The following is a 23,460-nucleotide window of genomic DNA, read 5'->3' as shown; positions in this document are numbered from 1 at the left end:
CCGGGGCGGAGGGTGGCTGAGAAGATGGTGGCGAAGATTGTGACCGGATAGGAGGTTGCAGGGTGGTGGGAGGCTGGAAGAAGGGGCTTCCCTGGGTCTGTCGTCGCGAGAGATCCGGGACCGCCAGTGCCACTGCTTATATGCGTTATTATTTTCCTGTTTACCAGATGAGGACACTGAGGTGCATGAGGATATTTAATGTGCCCAAGTGCCCAAGGTGGATGTCCCCCGAGGCAGTCTGCCTTCTTACCACCCAACAATGCTGCTTACACAACATTGTGAGAAATGTGCTCGGAATTGCTGGGTCTGAAGCTTACATCCAGTTTTGAAATTTTTTGAAAAAAAAAATTGTTAAATTAAGTGCTGGTGGTGGGATAGCCAGATATTTGGCCAGGATGAGATGAAGGGAGAGGCCTGTCTCAACTTCTTATACTTTGAGTTGTAGAGAAAAATGATCTAAAAAAATGAATTTATCCTTTCATTTATCTTTTCAGCAGATGTTTATTAACTGTCTGCTACTGACCAAATTTTGTCAGAAGCCCTCAGTTAGTAAGGGTAGATGAAAAGTAAGCAAATTTAGGGGTGTTTAGGTGGCGTGGTAGGTTGAACGTCTGACTTCGGCTCAGCCACGATCTCAGGGCTCGTGGGTTTGAGCCCCACATAGGGCTCTGGCTAATAGCTCAGAGCCTGGAGCCTGTTTCAGATTCTGTGTCCTTTTCTCTCTCTGCCCCTTGCTCTCTTCTCAAAAATAAATAAATGAACAACAAAGTAAGCAAATCCTTGAAATATGTCATATCGTGATAAGTCCTATAATAAAAGAGTTACAGAGGCACCCTGAGGGTATGAAAGGAGGAAGGACAGCGGGAGGAGGGGGGCGGTTGAGCGTAAGATGAGCACAGAGGTACTCCTTCCTGCTAAAGTGGACATGGGGGATGGGAGAGGAGCAGTGTTGGAAGAAGGGCCTTCTAGTGGGAGGGTTTCTATTTTTCTTTTGAAGGTAGGCTTCATGCCCAGGGTGGAGCCCAATGCAGGCTTGAATTCATGACCCTCAGATTAAGACTTGAGCTGGGATCAAGAGTCCTGGGGCTCAACCCAGTGAGCCACCCAGGGGCCCTGGGAGTGTCTGCTTTTAAGGTCACTCTTGAGAATTGCAGGTGGCTCTAAGTGCAGGGCTGGAAGGAGGGGTGGAGGCCATACAAACTAAAGGAAAGCATTTGGACTTTGAGGTCAGGGGCACATAGACTTTCAGTTGCATACACCTATTGGTAGAAACAACTTGAGTGTAAATCTTCAAATACGTAGTTACTTAATACTTTACGAGGGATATTTATTTATTTATGTAAGCACCGTCATACTAGTCTGTTGTATCTCTTACAAAATACATAGAGATAAGATTACATGGACAATATTTAAAGGTAATCTTTTCTTTTGCTCCCATTTTAAATATTCAAAATTAGACATATTAGATATATGTCATCTTTACCTTGACGAGATATATTAAGCATATCTATTTTTCTGAAAATATCTGCATAATCCTGGCTGCCACTAGTCATCACAGGAAAGGTCAGACAACCTGGGAGCCTCTTCTTTTGCAAATAAAATATGTGTAAGTCATCTTTTCGTTGGATGACTCTTTTAAGTATTTCACAGCATAACTAGCAAACTGGTAAGGGTGTAAGCTTTTCAAATTTAAATTAGAAGAACTGCTTGCTCAGTCAGTTGAGCACCCAACACTTGGGTTCGGCTCAGGTCATGTTCTCAAGGCTCCTGGGATTGAGCCCCACTTTGGGCTCTGCCCAAATGTATGGGGCTGTGGTCTGTTAATTATTAAAGAATTAACAATTATTATTTGTTAAACATTATTATTATAATTTTTTATTTATTAAGCCATTGATTATTATTTATCTCAAAGCCTGTTTGGGCTTCTCTCTCTCCCTCTCTCTCACTGCCCTTCCTCCACTTGTGCACCCTCTCTCTCTCAAAATAAATCAATGGAAAAAAACTTTAAAAGTGTTGCAAAGAATCTACTTTATAAATGACTTAATTTTATAAAATTCACATGGATGGCACCCTATCATGCATAGAATGCAGTTCATTTCAATTATGGTACAACTCCCTTTCTTCCTTGTGGAGAACCTTAGGTATGTTATGAGTGATTCACTTTCGAGGAGTGAAAACAGTAACCAAAGCTCTAATCAGAACCTCTCTCTAGGTGATGGGTTGCCGTTGAAAAATGGTCAGAAGAGGAACATGAAGAGATTTAAAAGTCAGAATGCCGCTTGGGTAGAGAGTGCTGCTGCGCGGCTGGGCGAGTGGGAGCCTGGAGGCAGGGAGGGCAGTAGCTGCTAGCTCCCCAGCAGGACACAAAGTAGCAGGGACTGAACTGCCAGGCATGTGCTCATAAAGGCAGTGTAGAGATTAGAGAGAGGATTCATATCTATACATATACATATATATATGTGTGTGTGTATATGTGTGTGTGTATTTTTTATTTTCCCTGAAGATTCAAGTTGGAAGAGAGGGAGAGATTCAGAAAAACAAGTTTCAATGTCAATATTTTAAAAAGTATAGTAATCTAGTAATAGAAGAAGGGTGTTTGGAAAGAAGGGCTGCAGAGTGATATTGGCACTCCAAATATATGTGCAGTCTGATAAGAACTTTTCTGGGTTGGCAAATATAGTTGGTTTGAATTAACGCACTTATGCCTTCTTTAGGAAGGGCTAGGTGTTTTTCAGGGTTTTTTTTTTTCACTTCTAGATTTTTAATTTCTTTCTTTCTGCCATGACCAGTATTACTTAGGTTTTGTCTAGGTTGAGCTCTGTCTCCTGGCCAGTGTCTTATCTCTCAGATGATAAGGTCACACACATATCCATGGTGCCTCATGCGTCACTCAGCCCTTTCACCTGCCCTTTTTCTTTAATGAGTTCCTTGGGCCCTGCTTGGACTGTCCAAGTCAGCCGCATGTGTCATCTCCGTGGCATTGTTGTCACAGTGGGTTCACAAGGCGGTGGCTGTCGTCCTCCCGAGGTTCGCGGATGAAGGTGCGGGGGCGCAGGAGCTCTGGGGAACATGTCTGAGTCACGTGGAGAGAGGAGCGGCAGCTCGCTCTCAACAAGAGCCTCTTTTCAGCCCTTGCCTCCTGTTTCCTGCATCCCAGACTTGCTAACCCGATCCAGAAACAACAAAGTGAACACGCGGGCCTTTCCCTGCTGCCTCTGTAGAGGCTGATGTTTTCCTGCGACCCAGCCAGGGCGCCCTCCTGACGAGCGGAGCCAGTGTGGTGTGGGAGTCCAGGCTGGCGTTGAACTTGGCAGCGGCTCTCCGCCTACGGGCGCTTGTCACTGCAAGCAGGGTCGGGGCTGGAGGGTGGGGCCGGGGGTGCCAGTGCAAGATCCGTGTTTCGGAGCAGCAAGTGTCTGCAAGGCACTGTGGATTGTTCCCTATGAGATTACCTTGACGAGGAAGATCTATTTTGGTGTCAGTGGTGATGAAGTGAGCCCTCATACTGCAATTATTTTCACCTTGGCTGATGTTAGACCTCCACAGCAGAGCTCCCGCAGGTGGAGGAAGGTGTTTGGGGAGCTGAAGAAAACTGACCTCCTGTCCATAGCTGTGTCTTGGAAAAAGCGCTCTTCATTGGCTCAAGGATCTGGTTTCAATATTGTGTGCACTGGGTATTTCACTTAATTTTCTGTTTGAAAACTGCAGGTCTACAAGGACAGTGTTTTTTGTTATTTTGATGTATAGGCATGAGAGATTCTTTCCATAATCTGTCTCAATCTTTAAAAAGATTTTTTTAATGCCTTTTATTTATTTTTTGAGAGACAGAGACAGTGCGAGCAGGGGGGAGTCAGAGAGAGAGGGAGATACAGAATCTGAAGCAGGTCCCAGGCTCTAAGCTGTCAGCACAGAGCCTGACGCAGGGCTTGAACCCACAAACCGTGAGATCATGACCTGAGCTGAGGCTGGACACCTAACCGACTGAGCCACCCAGGCGCCCCAATAATCTGTCTCATTCTTGAGCAAGACCCCACAAGTGCAGTGTGGAGTCAGGTAGAGCTGGACTGTAGTCTTCCACCATCAGCTAATAATTGTGTGACATGTTGCTTCTCTTCTCTAGGCCCTGTTTTCTCATCTGTAATGACAGCTACTTTATCATAGGATGGGCTTCCTTAATCAAGGACTGGAAATGATGAGCAAAGTACTATAATAGTGCCTGTCACATCGAATGCACTTATTGAAGGAGAAATGTTATTTTACTCTAGAAATTGTCACCAATGTGGCCTGTAGGGCCTTTGTGGAGGCATGAATCAAAGTTTCTTGAAAGAGATATATGTATGTCTTATGACCTGAGTAAGGAGTGTGACCAGCTTAGTCAACAAGTATTTATAACAGTATCCACTGACAACACTGTGCTGTTGTATTAAGGATCGTTGTTCAAAAAGCAAAAAACATAAACTTGCGATCATATGTGGCAAGGCATGTTAAGAAAAACGTTTATAAAAATGTAATTTTTTAATGAGGCACCTGAGTGGCCCAGTCACTTGAGCCTCCAATTCTTAATTTTGGCTCAGGTCATGATCCCGGGGTCGTGGGATCAAGTGCTGCAACGGGCTCCATGCTGAGCGTGGGGTCTGCTTAAGATTCTCTCTCTCTCTCTCTCTCTCTCTCTCTCTCTCTTTTTTGCTTTCTCTCCCTCGCCCCCTCTCCCCCCTTCTAAAATAATATTATAAAAAATGTAGTTTTTTAAAAACCGTACACAGGTTTGTAGTTCTCTCTAGCTCTTCTTATTCTGTTTAGTAGTTAAAAAAAAAAAGTCTGCTGTTACTCCTGGATGTCTCTACCTTTCAGTGATCTAGATGAGGCCAATAATTCACTTCTGGGGTTTTCAAATTTTGGATTTGGGGCATTCACATTCCCAGTTATCATCAAGGTCAATAGACAGCTGACTCATTACCTGACTAATACAGATGAACATGTGAGGTGGAAGAGTGTGCAGCGTAACTGATGTCTGCCTTCCAATCTGATTCAGCTCGCTGTGCTTGTTGACTGCGTGCGTTCTCAGGTATGCCGGAGAGGTTTGCAAATTCCCTCACGTTTGCCCTCAGTTACCAAAAGGTCACTTTTTCTGCTGCCTCCTGCAGTCTTGCTTTACTGTCTCTCATCAACTCTGAAGTCTATCACCGCACTGCCCTTTAGAACTCTTTTCCTTGAAGCCTTTCCAAACAGGTGCCTATCTTTATATAGCCATGACTGCCTTTGTGTCTCCATATCCGTCACTGGGTGTTTACCAGTATTTATCTGATCTCTTCCAAGAGACCTCATGAGGATAGGGATCCTGTATTGCTTCTCATGGAATGCTCTACATTGTCATGAATTAAATGAATTACAGAAACAATAGAGAAAGGGCAAGTTGGGGAAAGCTCACAATACACTTCTTTTCTTTTTTAGTTTAGTTATTCTCATCTTCGCCTGGTATCTTCCAGTTAACTAAATACTTATTAGGCAAGATTCTGGAGTTTTCTTGCAAGAATGTACACAAGTTTAGACTGGTCGAAGATTCATAGACTCTAAGGAATTTAAATGTCATGGTTTACTGAGAAAGTCAGAAACAGAGAGTTGGGAAGTCCTGTAGCAGAACCAGGACGGGCCTCCAGGCCCCTTGTAAGTTCCTGGTCCCTCTCCCCATTGATGTGGTCCCCGTGGCTGGAGGCCAGTGCTCAGCAGCCTGGGGACCGAAGAACGGAGAAGAAGGGGGTCTGAGTGCTTATTCCATTCCCAGCTTGATGTGAGTGGTGGTAATTATTACCACGTGTTGAGCCCCTTACTTTGTTCACACATTATATTATTTAAACACACACATACACACATGCATGCCCAACACTGTCTTATTTAATTCACACAAAACACCTCTGAGAAATCAAGACAGTTTTACACAAGAGGACAGAGAAGCCCAAGCTCACGTAGTTAGTAAAGGGTAAGGTCAGGCTGTGCGTCTAAGTCTGTCTAATCATGAAGACTGTGCTCAGGCTCATTCTTACCTATTTATCTGTTCATTTGACTTTTGAGCTTTTTTTTTCCCCCACTGTGAGGGAGGGTAACCTAATATGTTTTAACTGATGAGAACTTGCCTTATACTTAGGGCCTAGAATGCTAGGTGGCATCTCAGGACATTTTTGCTAAGTGAGTGAGTGGGTGGAAGTTGGAACTGGATCGTGTTGTGTCCGAGAAAGAGCTGTGTTGAGGAGATCAGGAGGCGGCTCTTCTGACTAGCTACATGATCTCGGGCAAGTTACCTAAATCCTGTGGGCTTCAGAATATTACCTGTAAATTATTAGGGGCTGAGGGACAGTGCAACCTCTCCAGTGCCCATTCTTGTGCGGCACATGGGGAAAAAGCTATTCCCTTTGGGCATGTTTGTTATCAGTCAAGGAGGGGCGATAGAGTCATCCATCCTTGCCTTGGATTCTGCTCTCTCTTTTTGTTTCAGAAACCTGTATTTGTGATTTATGGTAAACTTGTCTATTTTCCTGTGTCATTTCTTTCATTTCACAAGGAGATACAGCAGTATTTGCATATTTCCTTGCTTAATACATTTGCTATGCTCCTCAAGGTTTCATAGAAGATAAACATTTGTAATAATATGATGAACCTTAATGATTATAAAAAAACACATAAATATCATCTAGCGAAAAACCTTTATTTTTTTTTAAAATTTATTTATTTTTGAGAGAGAGAGAGTAGCGAGGGAGTGTGGTGCAGGGGAGGGGCAGAGAGAGAGAATCCCAAGTAGGCTCCACTGTCAGCACAGAGCCCAGTGTGGGACTGGATCTCACAAACTGTGAGATATGACCTAAGCCAAGGTCAAGAGTTGGATGCTTAACTGACTGAGTCACCCAGGCGCCCCTGCTGAAAACCTTTCTTAACTGGAAATGGTGAACTGTGATGACATTGGCTCTTCTGGTTTAACTATAGATGTTTTAACATCCTGGAAATACTGGTGCTTGTAGCGGCTAAGAAAGGCATCAAGGAAATCACAGACTATTCTGACCCTATACACAATTACCTCAAGTCCACATTTAGTTGAATTCACTGACAATTCCGAAATTGAAATAATCTATAATTATAACCTTATTCTTACTCTATAAGTTATTTTAGTGAGAAACAAGATTTCAGAGGTAAATATTAATAACATCATATAATCATATGTAAAGGGCTGACTTAATGGTCTTTTTTGGGGGGATTCTGATGATCAGAATATACACATTCCAGAAACAAAAGTGTCCTTAGGGAGTGACATGAACCCCTTAGTGTGAATGACCAGGTACAGGAGGAAGAAAGACAGCGTTGTGAGTGCTCAATTCTGTGTTATATTGATTCATTAAGAGGAAGACACAAGCAGATTTTCGGAGGAAGAAAGCAGACACAGAGCAGTTGAATTACTAACACAAGGGCTTGGCAAAATGGAAATAAACCCCCATATCTTTTGAGCTTCTCTTTAAGTAGTTATTTACCACACCCAGACGTTGGTCCCTGTTTCTATGAGAGCAGACAACCCTTACTTGGAATTACAGGATTTAGACAGAAGAGGATTTCATTGCTTAAACAGTTAGGAATTAATCACTTCATCTGCTCATGAGAGACTGTTGGAAAGGGCCAGTGCTTTTGAGAAGCTGGGTGGGGTGAAAAGCTTTGCCGGGAGAAATCTGTTCCTGGCATTGTATCCTGGATGTACCAGTTAACTTCCAGAGTGGGTGAAGGTGCGGTTTGCATGGAGGGCAAGGATGATGAGTACTTGAAGATGGCAGAGAAGGATTTTGTCTTTAGTCTTCTCTCCAAGGTGTCTCATTTGGCAGAAGCCTGTTTCCTTCTAGAGAATTCTAGTATTAGGAGGGCTTGTGGTGGATCTTGCTTCCAGATGTTTCCTTTAGAGGCCTGTGTAGTCCAGGCTTTTCCCTCCCTTGTTAGTTTCATGTGTTCAGAGGTGTTTTCCTATGGTCTCCCCTGCATCCTTGCTGCTGGAATCTGAGCTCACTCCCTCTCCTGCTACTGTTAAACTCCTCCCCCACCCAATGCTGGTTAACCCCAGGAGAGGGTTTTATTTAGACTAAGCTACCTATTGGAACACACTGTTTTGGCCTAGTGGCCTTCATAATCCGATTTGTAAGGGGATAGGTTATCTTGGTTTTCCCCATAGGTGGTTTGGAAGCCTGCTCAGCTGCCCATGTTGCTGAGTTCTCAAGGGTCACTTTTGTCATCCACCAAATATTGAAACAGGTGGGACTTGCCGCCAGGAATGAGACTCACAGTGAAAGAAAATGACTCAGTCCTGGCAGCCCAAGTCAGGTTTGGGAGAGGTGAGCCTGGGAGTCCAAATGCCTCCTGTGACTTTTGTAACAGACTTTGAGTGGCTTTACTCTCAAAGAATGTGGCATTCCAGTGTCATAGATGTGAGCGGCCCAGAGCAGCTGGGCGTACCTGTGTGCAGGCTCCTCCCCTGGCCCGAGTCGGCTGCCGGAGAAGCGGATCTCCCGGCTCCTCTACGGCGGCAGGAGAGCACAGCTTCGAGCGGACATTTAGGTGCAGATACGGAACTCAGGGCTGGAGTGGGAGCTCCAAATGATGCCAGCGAGGAAAGGAGTGTGTTACGAAGCATTCCTCTTTCTCACCTTTTCTGACACAGCTCCATGTTTGCCGATCTGTTTCCAGCAGTTTCCATGGGGCTCACTGAACGCCAGGCAAGGTGCTCGACTCCGTCTGGCTCGCCGCTCTTTGTCGCCAGTCTCGGAGCCCGGCTGGGTCAGGCTAACCCAGCCTCCAACAGTCTTCTTGCAGGTTGCCCAGATGGTCTATCCTGCCTCGCTGCGCGCTGTGGCTGCTTACATTTATGGAAAGGAAGAATAATCTAGTGGGATAACGCCCTATTGTAAGACAAGGCAGGCGTTCTCAGCCAAGTTTCATAAGGTGATAGTTATGTGACCGTGTGTCCTCTGGGGAAGGCACTTCGTTTCATAGTACCTCCAATTTTAATCTTGCGTGATAAAGAGAAGATGCCAGTCACATGCCAATGTGCAGGGATACTATGAAAATTAATAAACAGATGCATGCCAATCTAAGAACTCCTTTGAAATAAATCCCACATAAAGTCAGTAAATTGAGGCTATTGTCGTCATAATTAAGTGAATGTTCACACTCAGCAAGTCTTAACTACATAAACACAGGGAGACGGAAGAGATGTGGTTTTGTGTGACAAGGAATAAACGGCCACCCTCCCCCCACCTTTTATTCTTATTTTCAGGCTGTGTGTGCATTAACATTTTTTAAATTGCCCAATTCCTGCTTGTGAAGCTTTTGCCAAAACCAGTAAGTTTAGACTATCTGGTGGAAAAGCCATATCCTCTTGTTATTGATGTTTTAAAACATTTAAGTATTTTGACCTAAATGCTAAAGAACAAAGTCAATTGTTAAGCTAAAAATGCAGAATGTAAATATTTAGTGTAGGTATTCAGAGTATCTATTTTCACAATCTCAATACTTCCTTGCAAATGTTTGAGAAAGAGTTAGAATATGGCTCTTTGAAAAGCGTGGGAAATTAAGGATGAAATAAAAACCTGACCAATACTTCCTTCCTCAATTTTGAGTGAGATCTCATTGAGGTTCTTCTATAATTGGATGTGGGTTTCATTAGCTTTTTTTAAAAAATGTTTATTTATTTACTTTGAGAGAGAGAGCACAAGTAGCAGAGGGGCAGAGAGAGAGAGAGAGAGGGAGAGAGAGAATCCCAAGCAGGCTCTGTGCTGACACCACAGGGCCTGACACAGGGCTCAAACCCATGAGCCATGAGAACATAACCTGAGCTGAAATCAAAAGTCAGACCCTTAACCAACTGAGCCACCCAGGGGTCCTGGACCTAATTAGCTTAAATTAAATTAATTAATTAATTAGTTTAAATTTTAAAAAATGTTTTATTTATTTTTGAGAGAGAGATGGTAAGTGGGAGAAGGGCAGGGAGAGAGAGAGAGAGAGGGAGACACAGAATCAGAAGGAGGCTCCAGGCTCTGAGCTGTCAGCATAGAGCCTGACACGGGGCTCGAACTCATGAGCTGTGAGACCATGACCTGAGCTGAAGTTGGATGCTTAATCAACTGAGCCACCCAGGCACCCCATTAATTGGCTTTTAATGTGACTTCATACTACTTATTTTTCAGAAACTATTAATTGCATTTTAAGGTGGACATGGTTTACAGTGAAATACAGTTTTTGGAAAATTAAAAAATAGTGTGCCTTATGTTTTATTCCTCTTTGTATTCATTTGTTCCTAAGTTGTGCAGATCAATTTCTTGTTTGAGCTTTTGATCATTTATTCCTTTATTAGGCCATCCATTCATTTATTTATACATTTATCCTCAAAAATAGGTACCTGTCACACTTTTAGGTGCATTTATATTTTATAAAAGCATGGGTTTTTATTTAGGCAAATTTCTTTTATATTTGGCAAACTGATTAAAGATTATTTTTTTGTTTTTTTTTTTAAATTTATTTTTGAGAGACAGAGAGAGACAGCATGAGCAGGGGAGGGTCAGAGAGAGAGGGAGACACAGAATCTGAAGCAGGCTCCAGGCTCTGAGCTAGCTGTCAGCCCAGAGCCCTACATGGGGCTCGAACCCACAAACTGCAAGATCTTGACCTGAGTTAAAGCTGGACACTTAACTGACTGAGCCACTCAGGCGCCCCAAACTGATTTGTTTTAAAGCACATCCTGAACACTGGAAAGACATATGAATATCCCTCAGTGTGGTAGTAAGTGAGTATCTGCAACTGAGATCCTAACTATGAGGGAGAAGGCGGGCCATAGGCCAGAGCCACGGGGATAATAAGCTGACACCCTGCCATGGGCACTTGGTGCTAATTACAAGTGTTTTCCATGAATAATCTAGTTTAATTCTAACAATAACTCTTCATGGTCTTATTTTAGAGAGGAGGAAATGGAGGCAGAAAGCCTCAGTTTTAGTAATGTTCTGAAAGTTTCAGAGCTTATTAAATGCTGGAGTCAGAAGAAGAATATAACAAATCTCAAGTGTGTTTGTGAAAATTAAAGTAGAAAAGTCATAAAAGTGATTACAGCTCAAAAACCATTCTAGAAAAGATTACAGAATAATTGTTTTTGTAACTGCACCAAGTGACGAATTCAAGATGTGTCCTCTAGGGTGGATTTGAATCTACCATCTACTAGCTATGTGACCTCAGGCAAATTGTTTCTCTCATCTGGGCCTCAGTTTCCTCATCTCTAAATTGAGGAAAGGGATTATGAGGACTAAGTGAAATAATAGATGTAAATATTTAGCAGGTGCCTAGCACATGATAAAAAAATAAATATTCACCATTTCTTATTCTTTTATTCTTATTCTTATTCTTATTCTGCTATCATAGTATTTGCTCTCTTCCCCACCAGAGAGGCAAAGGCTTGTAAAATAGCAGTTAAAAATTTTTGGTTAGAGCAAAGCAGCAACTCGAACCTCATGCAACTGAAACATCATGTTTTATGAAGTTGGTAATCATTTCCTACAATATATCATGCACATTATTGTAGTGTCCAAACTATAATTCCAAGCAGCAATTTATCATGAGATAATAGAATGCTTAGAGAGTAAGTGATTCTTTGCAATTCAGTTTGTATCTAGTGAGCATCTTCTGTGTGCCAAGCATGGAAGTTGGCAGTGCTCACGAAAGGGAACCTATGTATAATTCCTCCACCTGCAAGCATGAAGTTTTATGGGTAGGATAAGTCATATACAAAGCAAACATTACGTAGCAAAACCTGACGGATAGGGAAGGCGATGTAACCATTGCTTTAGAACCAAAGGGGAGAGGTGATGGTTGCAGAGTCTTTGGGAAAGCTCCACATAGGGAATGGGACCACACATTCAGTGGCAAAGAAGTGAGAAGTGCATCAGAAGAGGTGAGAGTGGCTATGGTAACTTAGAGCTGAGGCAACTTAGGAGACAGGTTTGACAGCCAGTCAAGAAAGTTGGAATTGTTTCACTTTTTGAACATCTTGGAACTTAGAATTTATTTATATATTTTTAGATATGTGTGGCCTAGAAAAAAAAAAAGAGCTTGCGTTTTGGATTGAGAGAGAGCTCATATGTCAATCCTGCATTTATTAGCTGTGGACCATATTAATATGTTTATCCTTCATGAGCCTCAGTTTCCACCTCTGTAAAATGAGAGCATATTTCTTGGTCTACCTAAGTAGCTAATTATGGGGCTTCAGGGAGATGAGGGACTTGACTAGGTCTCAAGGTCTAGGTCATACAGAATTCTGTGAGTGTAGGGATTTTGCAGCAGCATCTGTTTTTAAAGGTCCTGCCTTTTACTAGCATCCTCCCTCCCCAACTTGAAAAACAAGTACAGTTTAAATGGTGTACAGAGCAAACTTTATTTTGTACAGCAGGGTTTCCCCCCCCATTAACCACTCCTGAGTTCCTGGTAATTCTTTTGTAAACCACTTCCTTTTGTTGAAATCTTGAACTAGTCTTGATGTGGAAACTGGCAGTTGGGGCAATGGTGAATGAGCCAGTTTGTTAAAATTATTGCCTGATCTTCGGAGGACGGTGGTCTCTTCTTGTTCTTTGTCATAGATGACAACTCCCTCCCAGTCATAAAAACTCATCCTTAAATATTTTTGATTGACTACATCTTGCTCTTCTGAAATTCTAGCCTGCAAAAAAAAGCCCGTCTAAATATATCATCCGATGACTACTCCAGCTTTTGATGCTTTCAGTTTCTTGTATCTTGGGTTATTTGAAGATGTTTATATTTACCTAATCCCTCAAGCAGCCCCACGGGAAAGCAGGCTGCCACCAGGCTCCACGCACGCTGTGTGCACTCATTGGCCAGAAGGGACAAGGTTCACTTCCCTTTGTTTGTCACACAGGCCCCACTACGTTTTTGACTCAGCTATATACATCCCTCCCTTTGTTTATACTCTAACTTGAATCATTGCTACTGTTGAAGCCCAAATGCTGGGTTAGTTTTATTTGCCTTTGTGTTCTTTTCTCTTTTCTTCTCATTGGAAAATCTAATACTTTGCCCCTTTCCTATCCCCCAAAAGGAGTTAAAAACTAATATAAACTGACCTTCAGGTTAGAGGACTATAGATTTAAATAGTACAATTGGTATTATTCCACACGGTTAGGGGATTGGAGGAAGGGGGAAAGAAGCGGTTATGAAATTGTAATATATGCTTAGAAACAAAGTTATACTTTTCATCTTTTCCTTGTTCTTTGATGCAATGTACCTTGTGCTTTAGGGTTAAAATGGACCTTCCTCTCCTGAAATTTTTGATATAAGCCCTTGCTTCATAGTCTGTTTTTCTAGGATACCTGATGCCAAAGGAGAGGTTGGACTGACCAGCATACGTTAGGCACCCTTTGCTACTGAAGGAAGATCTTCTTGGAAGGATTAAAGCTTTAATTGTGGTGTACTGTCTGATCCATCCTCCTTCTTTCCCTCCCCTGCCTTCTTCTTCTTCTTCCTTCCCACTTTGCTCTTCAAGCACCTTCTCCCCGGGCCCCGTAGGATCTAGATCTCCAAGATGGTGCCTTTCTACCTTACAATGCTCAGGGGCGGCTCCTATCAGCCTCGGATGGAGTGGTCTGCAGCCAGAGTATTCTCTCTGAGCAATCAAGCTGCCCTGAGTGTGATGTTTTGGTCTGTTTGCACCCACTTCCTGTTGCGGAATTTGGGAAGTGAATCTGGTAACTGCCTGAACTGAAATACTTCTCTGTACTCTCCACAACAAAGAGAAGCTACCTGAAATTGGTGCCAACTTTTAGGAGTAGGGACCAAGCACTATGTTTTAGGGAGGCCACCATGAACATGGCAGGAACTTCAGTTCTACCTGCTGGACTTGGCTACACAGCTTACCTTAGCCAGAGTTTCCTCTTGTATCAGATGGACAGATACTATCTTCTTTGCATAGTTGTTATGAGAAGGCAGTGGTGTAATTTAAATGCAGTGCCGTGTACTTGGGAGGCACTCAGTACGTGGCAGCCATTTCTCTTATGGAAAGTATATGCTGTTTTGTGTACATGTTGTGGACTCTGCCACCTGAAGTTGGTCTTTTGTGTTGTATTTGTGTGATCCATACTTCTAGTATAGCCCCTGAGCTCTGGGTAGGTGTCGGTGTTCACCTTCCCCAGTAGCATGAAAGCTCCTGGAAGGAAGAGAGGCTTGGTGTGCTCCTGCTTGTGTGGAAGAAGAGAAGCATAGGGCACAGTGCCTCAAGGCTCAGGCCAGAGCTGGGCTGGCGGGGTCCAGGGCTACTCCTCAGCTACTAAGCTGTGTGATCTTGGACAAGTTACTCTGCTTCTCTGAGCTTCAGTTTCTTCTGCTGTAGAATAGGGATAATAGTGTATACTACCTCATAGAGAGTTTGTAAGAATTAAAAGAAAAAAATTCATGAGTATAGGACAAAGGCTTAGGACAGTGCCTGGCTCAGGGTTGTCTCTTACTACTCACAACACGCATCAGACTGCCCGCCACGAGGTGAGTGTTACCCAAATGCAAACTTCTAGATGAGTGGGCAGTAGAACTTGCCTCCATCCCTAAGCTCTCAAGAGACCCCAAAATAAAAGTGTGAACTACACATGCTGGTAGGAGATAAAGTGTAATGAGTAGAATTTAGGCCCCTGTTCATAGGGGTGCATTCCTGGGAGGTGGGACTTTGATTGGGATCCTGCATGCAGAGTCTAGCTCAGCACGGTGTGCCTCAGAGCCTTTACTATCCACATCATCTAAATTTTGGCAAAGACTGTCACCTACAAAAAGTTGCTGCATGTAGATTTGTCACAATACAACCTTTTTCCCCCTGGTGTCTACCTAATTTGATAATTTAGGTCAAAAAAGTTACTTTAGATCAAAAGAGAAAAATGGCAACAATGACTGATCAAGAGAGGCTTCCAGAGCTGACAGCCTTAGAGTTCAGATATCGCTCAGGAAACTGAGGCTGAGAGGTGTGAATATCAGTTTGGACTTACACATGGATGCACAGTGCTAGAGCTCCTGAATCTCCTTCTTTTTCGTCACGTCACAGCTGCCTTCAGACTGGGCATTCTGGTCTCTGTCAGAGATATCTTATTTCTCCTGTTCTTGGTCCTCCCCACATTGTACCCCGCCCTTCTCCCACTCCTTCTTCACTTGGTGAATTCCTACTTGCCCTTCAAGTCTCAGCCAAGATGAAATTTCTTCTAGGAAGCCTTTACTGGCCTTCAACAAGCGTCTGCAGGACCCTCTATTTCCCTCTCATTGGGTACCCCAGGGTTCCTGGCTGTATCCACTTTGGCAGTCAGTTCTGTGGGGGCAGGACTGTGTCCAACTTGCTGTGCTATATTAGTAACTCCTGGCCTCTAGCATAATAGATTCTAAAAATATGTTTCACAAATGATACATGGAACACTAGAAAGTGCTATGGGACGTAAGCAGTTTCAAAGGGACGTTATCCTTGCACTCAATAAGGTCACCATGGCACATGGAGGGATACATGAGAACATAGCTTTAATGAGAACATACCCATACATTTTACAACTACAGAAAAAACTAAGTAGGCAGGCTCATAACACCTGATTTAGAAAATAGTCTTGTTAAGTGCTGATGCCTAGGGGCACATGTACCCCAATGTTCATAGCAGCACTTTCAACAATAGCCAAATCATGGGAAGAGTCTACATGTCCATCAACTGATGTGGTTTATATATACAATGGAATACTACATGGCAATGAGAAAGAATGAAATCTGGCCATTCGTAGCAAAGTGGATGGACCTCAAGGGTGTCATGCTAAGCGAAATAAGTCAAGCAGAGAAGGACAGATACCCTATGTTTTCACTCATAAGTGTAACAGGAGAAATTCAACAGAGGACCATGGGGGAGGGCAAGGGGGAAAATAGTTGGGGAGAGGGGAGGTGGTAAACCATGAGAGACTATTCAATATTGAGAACAAACTGAGGGCTGTTGGGGAAGGGGGAGAGGGGAAGGGAGGAGAGGGGCATGGATGGGGGCACTTGTCGGAATGAGCACTGAGTGTTTCATGGAAACCAATTTGATAATAAACTATAAAAGAAAAAAAAAAGGAAAATAGTCCTGTTATATGTAGTGTTAACCCCAAACCTCAGTGTTCAGTTTAGGGTAGAATTTGGGGATAAAAATTGAATGGGAGATTCAGCACAGATAAATCACAGAATAAGGACTGATTAAATGTTGTACATTTTTCTCAAAGCTATCTTGTAATAGCTGTTCCGTGCCTACATATTGATGGTCCATGATCTAAAGGAAGCAAGCCTGGGAAGTTTATACCATCATATTTTTAGCAGTACTTAAGTGAACTCTTAACAACTCCTTAAGAGTTATGGCAACGTCCAGAATGTTTTGTGTCTTTGCTGGACACATGATACATTACTGCCTGCTGGGCCCAATGTCTTTTAAGGAATTCTGCAGATTAAGTGCCAGAACATGACAGGAGACTTATTCTAATGTTTGTTTGTTTGTTTGTTTGTTTGTTTGAGAGAGAGAGACAGCGTGAGCAGGGAGGGGCAGAGAGATGGAGAGACACAGAATCTGAAGCAGGCTCCAGGCTCTGAGCTAGCTGTCAGCACAGAGCCTGATGTGGGGCTCGAACCCAACCAGGAGATCACGACCTGAGCCAAAGCCAGACGCTTAACCGACTGAGCCACCCAGGCGCCCCTGGAGACTTATTCTAAAATAATTATCAGCCAGCTTGAAACAACAATTAAAAATGTTTCTAAGTTTGCTGAGAGTGTTGCCTCCTGTGTGTCCTAGAGTTGTTTCCATGGAGGACATGCTCATATCATACATGACACCGGATAGGGGCACCATACTGGGTTGAGTGGTCTGTGTGTAAGCCTATATACTGTAGCCAGAAACTTAAAAAGGAAAAAGAAAATCCTTGTTGATCTTTGACTCTGTGCTCAGAATGCCTTTTATACCCCAAGGAATTTATATCCTCCAGATAAAATGTGAACTTCAGTTCAAAGACATGTGTGACAAGTATTAAAACGTGCTCAGACTTTGGAGTCATTGTGAGACCATATACAACTGTATGGTTTTATCATTTTCACAAATTACGTGATATTTTATTCTTATAAATGAAACTTCTAATTCTTGTTTTTCTTTGTCAATTGGAGGAAACTAGAAAGAGAAGTAGTATGTTTGCTTTGGGATTGGATTTACTTGGAGGCATGTTACAAGCCCATATGAGGAGAGGAAGTTCCTGAAATCTCAGGACCAGGCTTTCCATTTAGACACACATACAGGGGCGAGTCACCAGCCTGCCTTGTGGGCAGTTTCCTCATCTGAAAGGCAGGTGTAATGTATCGACCTCGCATGGTTGATGTCAGTGTTTAGCACATACTGGGGAACAAGAATTTAAAAATCTGACTTTAGGTTGCTTTCTTATATACATATTTGTAGAAAGGAAATTTAATTTGAGGCCTAAGTCCAGAGTTTTGGTTCTTCTACTTCTTAGGTTTGAACAAGTTAACTCAGAATTAGAAGCTTGACCCAGAAGGATTTTGAAGGATCATTCAGTCCAGCTCTTTTGACTTACAAATGACAAAACTGAGGCCCAAAACAAAAATGGGCTTTGCCTAAGGCCACGCAACAAACCAGTGATTGGGTGTTTACCACAAAGCAGGAGCTGGGGAATGCCTGGTCCCAGGGTTTCCCAGTCATCCGCTACTACCTTTGGTAAAGAGCCATGTAGATCTGTCATGATACAATCCTTTTTTTTCCTGGTGCCTACCTAATTTGATAATTTGAGTGTCAAAACAATTGCTTTAGATCAAAAGAGAAAAATGGTGACAGTGACTGATCAAGAGAGGCTTCCAGAGCCAAGGGCCTTAGAGTTCAGATGTAGCTCAGGAAACTGAGGTTGAAAGGGGTGAATATCAGTTTGGATTTACACATGGACGCGCACTGCTGGAGCTCCTGACTCCCTTCTTTCCCCGCACATTACAGCTGCCTTACTTTGAACGGAAATGGAAAAGCACATATACCCTGTGTTGTTGAAAACCTTCACAGTGGCTGGGCCAACACTAGTACCCCATAAGTTTCTCTTGGTCTTTCTAAATAATATGAACAGTGAAAAACTGCTACTGGGAATTTTCAGTATATTGTCAAGTGGGATCTGACAAAATACTACCTCTATCCTCGCTTCTAAAGGCCTACATTAGTTTTTCCCCCTCTGTTTTTATAGTTTTAAGTTTAAGTGGAATAAAGCAATACATATTCATTTGTGTCTGGCTTCTTTTAGGGAACATTTTGATGTTGGCTTAGATCCACAAGAAGTAGGATTCCAAGTTGGGGGGCCTTCAGTGGAGAGAGAAAGTCTTTTGTATACTGCAGCTTCATTTTCATGATGGAAAGCTGGTATCAACACAGCAGTTGATTAGTAAGAGCGTGTAGGTGTAATTGAGTTGAAACTTGTCCTTATTGCCAAGATTTTTGTACCTTAAATGATTCATTTTACACTAAACTATAATTTTTAGTCAAGCCTATTGATGTAAGTAGTAAAAAATTGAGGAAAATGAAAATAAAACTCTTTCTTTTATGTGTTTCCCTTGAATTTGTTATTTTTAAACAAACTTCTGGTTATCGTATGTTCAGAAGAGAATAATGAGTTTTCTAAGAAAATAAACTCTTAAGTAAGGACTCCAGATGATTCTTTCTTAGTTATCCTTGTATTCTTACCGTCTAATAAGTGCCTAGTCCATGGTAGGTATTCAATAAATGATGGCTGCTTTCTAGCATGAATAAATGGATGATTAAATCAGGTGAAACAAGATAAGAAACAAGCCCACAACTTTCTTATTCTGGAGAGTATGTATCATCAAAGGAAAGAGTAGCAATAAGAACCTTAGTATTTATAAGTACTGGAAGACAGCTTTGGAAGTAGTTTTGCCTTTCGTATCTGGAGTCAAGCAGTTCTTATACCCTAGTCCCCATGGTGGCAGAGACTACTAATAATCTCCTAATGTCTCTTTGCCTCTGATTGTCTCGGTAATGGGGTTCCTGAGTATTAACAAGGCACACAGATCCTCACCTAGACACAGTATTTCATAGCATCCTTTGTAGCTACAAAACTAAGTTCTTGCCAGTGGATGTCATCAGAAGTGATATGGCACCTTCTGGATATTACTTTTAAAAAATATTTCTTCTGGCTGGGAAATGATAATAGGACAGCTAAAGGGAGAAAAGTCACATATTGGTAGCAGTCTCTTTGCTCGCCTCTGCATGGTTAGGTGAGAGAGAAACAGACTTCTGTGTTATGAAGATACTGGACTTTAGGGGATCTTTTTAAAAGACTTTAGCTTGTATCCTAGTTAATATATAAACTGCTACCAAATGTTGGTGTTACCATAATAAAAACCTCCATTTTGTGGCATTGATAGCAACAGGCAGAAGGTGACATAGGCACAATATTTTAGCTAGGAACATTGGTACCACTTGTTTTTCTGTGGTATAGCCAAAATAGTCACCTACCATAACTTGGAAGATTAGCTATATGCCTAATGATCTTTAGCTCAAGGAGAACAGCTCAGAATGTAGGTATGTTGGCCAGCCCTCACTGCTGTTTATAGTGTTTTATAAGAGGAAAGGGAAGTTGTATAATTATTAGCCAGTAAGCAGAGAGATAAAGGAATATAGCTCTGATAATAAAAGTTTTCTGACTTATGGTTTGTAATCTGACTCAGAGCTTAAAAGTTTGGACCATGCAAGGTTGGAAAATCTGTTTATATCCCCAAATAGCTGCAGGTAAATTTGATGATGGAGGTCTTTTTCATGAGCTTTCCATTAAGTGTTCTGCTTGTCCAGACAGTGGAGTTCAGCCCAGAGCAAAGATTGAATTAAAGACATTGCCTTCCCAACTGTTTCAAATGGCTGCCACCAAAGGTAGCCAACATTAAGTTAGAGGAGAGAGGATAAGGCTGAGCATAGAGGCCAGTAAATAAAAGAAGAGGCTTGGCTCAAGAGCTGTGACCTGAGAGATCTTTGGCTACTGTTTCTTTCACAGAGAAGCCGATAGACTAGAATCCTACCTCAGGGTGAAGGTGAATGTGGTCTATCTGTGGAAAGAAGAGTGTGCACGGATACTGGGTAGACTGGCAAACATGGTGGAGACTGGTAGTTACCCTGATAACCATTTTTCTTTCTTTTCCTAACAAAATATCTTCACCCCCATGCCCCCACCCCAAGTATTAGCAGGGTACATGATTGCCTACCTACTGACTATATTCCTTCAGCATTCTTTGTGATTAGGCATTACATGTGACTCATTTCTAGCCAATGGCATGTGAAAGGAAGTTTTCTATGTGGTCAAAAATCTTTGGCGATTTACTGTTTCTCAAACCTCCTGGTTTTCCTTTTGGGGGAGAAGCAGTCAAAAACTAGGAGCTTCCCTGGCCAAAGAGAAAAGCTACATATTGATGACAACAGAGCCATCCACCCTGTGTGATATCACCCACTTCTGGGCTGCTAGATGGAAGAAAAGGAAATTGATTCTATTTAAGCCAGTCTATTTTGGGGCGGGGCTTTGTTTCAACAGCTTAACACATAGGCTTTTGCCGCTGTCAAGTTCAATATAAGAAAAGAGAAACAACTTTAATTATTCTAAACAGGGAGGGATTGGGGGCTAGGCACACACAAAAGTATTAGAAGGGTTGAAGAAGCAGGTTCTAGGTTGTCCCAGAGTTGTCCAGGAATGACTACAAAACTTGACCAAACTGACCCACAGGAGGAGCTCCTACCTCTGTGGTGGAACTCTGCCAGGATCAAGAACGTGCTGTTGCCACCACGGTTTCTGGACATCAGGGTGGCAAAGCAATGGACCCTGTAGCATGGTGCCAAGGAGCCTTAGTTTCCTTGTCCAGAGAAGTAGTCAAGAAGGAATATGAAGGGAGTGTCTGCCTCACTTCTGCCTTATGTATCTCCATGTTTCACTTGTGTGTAATCTCCTTTTGGGATCCAGTTTACTCCCAGAACCGTAGCCGCACGGAGATCTGGGAAACGTAGTTTTTGTCTTTGCAAGCTCTGATGAGAATGAATGAACATTGGACACTTAGTTATCTCATATGTGAAATGGAAATGGTCTATCACCTACCTCAGAGGTCCATGAGGAGAATTAGATGAGATTTTCTGTATGTGAAGCACGCATATATGTCTGGCACATATTAAAACTAAAAAAAAAAAACTATAGCTCTTCTACTATATTGGCTAGGGATTGATAAGGATGACTTTTCTGTATAATAAAATAAAAGCAGCCACTTCTTTATTATTACAAAAAGCTAGCTGCTTCCCAGACATATATGTATTTTTTAAGTTTATTTATTTAGTTTTGAGTGAGACAGAGATAGTGTGAGCTGGGAAGAAGCAGAGAGAATGATGGGGGGAGAGAGAGTCCCAAGCAGGCCCCACTCTGCCAGCACAGAGCCCGATGCAGCTCTCATGAAACAGAGAGAGCATGACCTGAGTTGAAACCAAGAGTCAGATGGCTCAGTGGGTTAGGTGTCAGACTCTTGATCTTGGCCTAGGTCATGATCTTACGGATCGTGAGTTTAAGCCCCCCACTGGGCTCTACACTGATAATACGTAGCCTGCTTGGGGTTCTGTCTCTCCTTCTCTCTGCCCTCCCTCCTCTCTGTCTTTCTAAGTAAACAAACAAACCAACCTAAAAAAATAAGATCAGAGATGTCTCGTGTAATGATAGGACATTGCAAAAGTGAAGGGATAGACCTCAGGTCAATAGAAAAGAAGCTGTCCAATTGTCTAGCAAAGAGTTCTCGTCAGCTCTGTTCTCACATCACTGGTGGCACATGCCCGTGTTGCCACTATCATTCCAGGTAAAAGGTCAGCCGCATTCCAGGAGTGTTTCCTGTGCGGTCTAAAAATGCAAGGGGAGAAAGTAGACTCACAGTAGTTCACAGGGAAAGATCCACCTATTTCATTTTGAGGAGAGGGCACACTTTGTTCATTCACTATCTAACTGTGGAATATTCACAGAAATGAAGTCAATTAAACAACCTCCGAACTGATTCCGTTAAAAAATTAGCTGTAGGACTTGGTTTCTATTAAGATGTTCCTGCTTCTTTTCCTTCTACTTCTTTTTATAAAAATTTTTTGTAGTGTTTATTTTATTTTTGAGAAGGAGATATAGACAGAGACAGAGTGTGAGCAGGGGAGGAGCAGAGAGAGGGGGAGACACAGGATCTGAGATAGACTCTAGGTTCTGAGCTGTCAGCACAGAGCCCAATGCGGGCTTAAACTCACAAACTGAGAGATCATGCCCTGAACCGAAGTAGGCACTTAACTGACTGAGCAACCCAGGTGCCCCTTTTTTCTTCTACTTCTGATCATCTGAGTTAGTTTCCATCATCCTGATCCTTCTTGAATCCAGTGAAAAAATGTAATTCAGAATAACTGTAGGTTTCTGAATTAGTATCTTTGAACTATAGCACTTTTTAGAAGTTCAGTTTCTAAAGAGGTCAGATATCTGGGTGTTTGGTCAATAATTTTACCAGTTTGATTTATTTACTGGATACTTACTGAATGGCTGCTATGTGTTGGGCTCTCTTGAGCAGTTGAAGTTTTTCAAGTATTTACTCTACTCAGGAAAAGTTTTCCTGAACCTTTACAGTCCCCATGTTACAAATATGGTAACTGCTACCCAGCTAGAAGAAACGAGTTACCTTGGGGTGACAGAGAGGGTCACCTAACTGACATTCCATGGATGAGCCAGGTGAATTGTTTACCAACCCATCCATCTTCCTCAGGTTATTTTCAGGTCATGCTTACATGTCTTAGAATAATGGAAAGTAGCTATAAGACCTAAAATACTATTTTAAATAAGCATTCTTAAAAACCATGATAAACTTATGTTTTATAGTCTCTTAAAAAGATGTAAGCTTATTTATTTATTTATTTAAAGATTTTCTTTTTAAGAAATCTGTATACCCAGCCTGGGGCTTGAACTTATAACCCTGAGATGAAGAGTTGTATGCTCCACCAACTGAGTGAGCCAGGCCACCCCTAAGGATGCAGGTTTAGATTCTTAGAAAGAATACAGAAGGAAACAGGAATTATGATAAAAAAAATAAGGCAAGCTATTCACAAAATTTTTCTTTTTTTTGTTTATTAATAATTAACAAATTATTAAAATTCTTAAGGAATCTATTTCCAGCTTTAAAACCATGCAAAGAAGATAAAAGGGGAAGACAAGGAGGAAAATTTAGGAGTCTCGGTCAGAGTTGCTTAAACAATGTGCCAAAAAGGAGGCAGCTTTTTTTTTCCTGTAGCCTTGCTATTTACAACAAATGTAAAGGAATACAGGTCTCTTGTCATAATACAAAAACACTTATAAGTTATATAGACCAGGAAACACCAGATTA

The 23,460-nt window shown here is 42.2% G+C and overlaps 1 long non-coding RNA gene across 1 annotated transcript in view; it reads left to right on the top strand.

Moving 5' to 3' along the window:
- The window catches only part of LOC115304596, a 97,639-nt gene that overhangs the window by 838 nt on the left and 73,341 nt on the right, over positions 1–23,460 (top strand). The window lies entirely within an intron of this gene.

The sequence above is a fragment of the Suricata suricatta genome, chromosome 10 (genome assembly GCF_006229205.1).
Source record: "Suricata suricatta isolate VVHF042 chromosome 10, meerkat_22Aug2017_6uvM2_HiC, whole genome shotgun sequence".
Taxonomy (NCBI): Eukaryota; Metazoa; Chordata; class Mammalia; order Carnivora; family Herpestidae; genus Suricata; species Suricata suricatta.
The sequence above is the reverse complement of the archived record's forward strand: the minus strand, read 5'-3'. Positions and strand labels throughout refer to the sequence as shown.